General features: G+C 43.4%; 1 non-coding gene across 1 annotated transcript; it reads left to right on the top strand.

The window, feature by feature from the left end:
- Window positions 1–3045: 3045 nt before the first annotated feature.
- LOC118666660 lies at window positions 3046–3154 on the top strand. The gene has a single exon (XR_004971015.1). It is a non-coding gene; the product is annotated as a U6 spliceosomal RNA (small nuclear RNA).
- Window positions 3155–4006: the final 852 nt, after the last annotated feature.

Consider the following 4006-nt stretch of genomic DNA (forward strand, 5'->3'; position numbering starts at 1 on the left):
TTTATGGATACATCTCCTAGGGCAAAGGAAACGAAGGAGAAAATAAACAAATGGGACTATATCGAAATAAAAAGCTTCTGCACAGCAAAAGAAACCACTAACAAAACGAAAAGGGAGCCCAGTGTATGGGAGAACATATTTGGCAATGATACATCTGAAAAAGGGTTAATACTTAAAATATATGAGGAACTCATACAACTTAACAAAAGAAAGACAAACAATCCAATTAAAGAATGGGCAAAAGACCTAAATAGATACTTCTCCAAAGTGGACAACCAGATAGCAAAGAGACATACAAAAAATGCTCAAAGTCACTGATCATCAGAGATGCAAAATAAAATGACAATAAAGTGGCTAGAACAGGAAAAAAAAAGAATGACTATCATCAACATATCAGCAAATGACAAGTGCTGGTGACGATATGGGGAAAATGGAACCCTAGTACACTGCTGGCGGGAATGCAGACTGGTGCAGCCACTGTGGAAACAGTATGAAGTTTCCTCAAAAAATTATGTATGGAACTCCCATTTGTTTCAGTGATCCCACTTCTAGGAATATATCCTAAGAAACCCAAAATACCAATCAGAAAGAATATATGCACACCTATGTTCATAGCAGTACATGAATTACGGTTTTTCATTTATGTGATAATCATGAAAAACGGATGTAGCTAAGGTCTGTAAACAACCCAAGTGCCCATCAGTTAGATGAGTGGATAAAAAATAATTGGTACATTTACACAATGGAATACTATGCAGCTATAAAAAAAAAAAAAGGAGCTCTTACCCTTTTTGACATCTTGGAGAGACCTGGACAGTATTATACTAAGCGAAATAAACCACTCAGAGAAAGATAAGTATCACATGATGTCACCTATATGTGAAATCTAATGAACAAAATAAACTGATGAATAAAATAGATCCAGAGAAATAGAAGCATGGAACTGACTGACAAATATCAGAGGGAAGGTGGGTGAGGGGGTGGGAAGTGAGGAGAGATTAACCAAAGAATTCATACCAGTATGCCTAACCCATGGACACAGACAATAGTGCAGTGAAGGCCAGGGGTGGGGGTGGGGGGCAGGAGGCAGGGTTGTGGGGGTCAATGAGGGAAGAAGCGGACATCTGTAATACTTTCCACAATAAAGATAAATGAAAAAAATAGTTTTACCTTATACTGCAGATGAAAAGGGCTTGATGAGTGAAGAAATCTGGTGTTCTAATTGGTAGGTATACTGTGGCTGAAACAAAACTGTAGTTCTGTTCTGTACACTGAACTGGGCTGGCTCTAACTTGGGAGTTGCTGAACGTTTAGTAAGAGGAGGCACACATAGGCATTTTTTTTCTTTTCTTGAAGTTATGCAGCTAGATGATAGCGAACTATGTCCATGGTAACCAATAAGAAGTGCTCAAAGGAGGCACCTACCTTTCACAGGTTATGTGGCCACCTCTCTGTGACTTAAAATCTCAAAGCCACACTGCCCTCTTGGACATTATATTTCAGAGTAAAATATTCATGGAGATCTGTGAGTTCCTAAAGAACCTTTAGAAGAAACTTTGGAATTATGGTTTTTTCATTTATGTGATAATCATGAAAAACTGATGTACATGCATTTGGAATCATCAGGACAGGGCCCCATATTGCATAATTTCTGGGGCGGTGTCACACTGTGCTGATTTGTGCTCCAGGAGAGCTGTTCACCAAGATGTCGAGAAGTTCTCTAGTTCCCGTCATCACCTTAAAACTGTTGGCAGCAAAACAGCACCGGGTGTTAGACCTTGGTTCAGCAACATTGGTACTTAAGTTCTGGCTAAGAAAGAATTCAGAGGCAAGACTCAAACTATAAGAGAAAGTTCATTTAGAAAGTCACAGAAGTAGAAGTGAGCCATAGAATAAATGGGCTAGCAAACGAGTTACAGAGGCAGTAGCAGGGCCCTTGGAGCTTAAAAGAGACACATACCTCGAGGGACAAAAGAGGAAGGAAAGATGCAGGCATGCTAGGGTGTGCGGGGGAGGGGGGGTGTGGGGGGGGGGGGAGAGAGGGAGCGTGCAAGGGCCCCTGTCTTTTTCTTTTCTTCTTTAGTGCGGGGGAGAGTTCCTGTCTTAAGGACTTGTATCTGGAGAACTCAGGGGAGGATCTCAATAGAATATTCATCAGTTTTCCAGGTGTGCCCCCTCAGGGCTGTTTTCTCCACTGATTGGTCAGGGCCAGGACAGGGGGTCGTCAGCCAATGCAGTGGTCCTAATGTCAGCCGCCACTTTGGTTTGTCTGATTTTGCTCCTTCTCTGGGCCTGTAGCTGAAACACAGCTGAGGTTAGAAATCATCTCTAGGGATCTATGCTTAAGGGAGTGGTCACGCAAGGGCTTGTGGTTTTGCCCTGTTGCTAGGCACCAGGTCTCTCCACCCCGGTGACCCTCTGCACCTGGCCTATCATTCCTACTCTACTCATGCCTACCTAACTACCTACCACAAACCATCTATTGCCACAAAGCTTTAGTTGGGTGTTTGCATTTGATTCATTCATTCTTCAAATGATTACTGAGAACCCTCGACAGCGGCCCCATTTTAGGCGCTGGGGATTCAGGTTCATTTTCTTTAAGACTCTGTTCAGCCCTGGCCGGGTAGCCCAGTTGGTTAGAGTGTCATCCTGATAGGCCAATGTTGCAGGTTCAATCCCCAGGCAGGGCACATAGAAGAATAATGCATGCATAAGTACGTGGAACAACAAATAAATGTTTCTTTCTCTCTCATATAAGTAATAGAGTAAAAAATGTAAAGGAAAAGTCTGTTCAGCTGATATAACAGGAAATCTAAATAAAGTAGTTTAACCAAATGAGGAGCAGGGAGGGGAATTCTTTTTCTCACATAAAAGGAGTTCAGAGTCTAGGTCTCATGCAGCTGCTCAAGGCAGTCACAGGCCCCGGTTCCTTCTGTTCCTGCTCTGCTCTGGCCGTGAGCAGCTTTCACAGCCATGGCTGCACCGTGGTGGCCACAGCTCCAGGTAACAGGTCCACATTCCCCAGAGGAAGAGGGGCCAAAGAGAGCAAATCAGAAGAGTGTTGTTTCTTTTAAAATTGGGACAATACAGAGAAGATTAGCATGGTGCCTGTGCAAGGATGACAAAAAATAAACAAAACATTTCCCAAAGCCCCACCCAGCTCCTTCTGTTTGCATCTCATCCCACGGCCACCCCTGGCTGGACAGGAAGCTAGGTAAGTGTGCATTTTAACTAAGCATATTCCACTCCCAGCATACTTTGGGGACTGTTAGGACAAAAAGGAAGGGAGGGAGGAAAAGACAAAAGGTGGAAAACAAAGGGAAAACTGAAGGACGGGAAGGAAGGAAGCATTTTCAGTTGGCGATCGGAAGTGTCTGCCAAAGTAGTGAACAAGACAGACAAGATATCTGCCCTCATGCAGCTGCCTTTATTATCTTTAACAGCTTAATTTCTGTCACATCCTGATTAATTTCTAGTGATGTCCAAACTGGAACATTGAGGATTTCCCCCCTTTCTTTAAATTTTATTTTTCAATGATAGTTTTTATCAGTGGCTCCCAACCTTTTTTTGGCCACGCCCCACCTAAGCATCTCTAAAATCCTGATGCCCCACCCCCACCCCCGTGACATATAATTCTTTTTTTTATATATATATATATTTTTTTATTGATTAAGATATTACATATGTGTCCTTGTCCCCACGTTACCCTCTACCCCCCACCCCCCCCCACCCCCGCTCATGCCCTCACCCCCCCGTTGTCCATGTCCATTGATTAGGCCTATATGCTTGCATATAAGTCCTTTGGTTGATCTTTCCCCCTTACCCCCACCCTCCCCTACCTTCCCTCCAAGTCCCGACAGTCCAATCAATGCCTCTCCGTCTCTGGATCAGTCCTTGTTCATCAGCTTATGTTGTTCATTATATTCCACAAATGAGTGAGATCCTGTGGTATTTATCCGCTCTCCAGTTCCATCCCTGCTGTGGCAAATGGTAAGAGTTCCTTTTT

Source organism: Myotis myotis, unplaced genomic scaffold (genome assembly GCF_014108235.1).
Source record: "Myotis myotis isolate mMyoMyo1 unplaced genomic scaffold, mMyoMyo1.p scaffold_m19_p_11, whole genome shotgun sequence".
In the NCBI taxonomy this organism is placed as follows: domain Eukaryota; kingdom Metazoa; phylum Chordata; class Mammalia; order Chiroptera; family Vespertilionidae; genus Myotis; species Myotis myotis.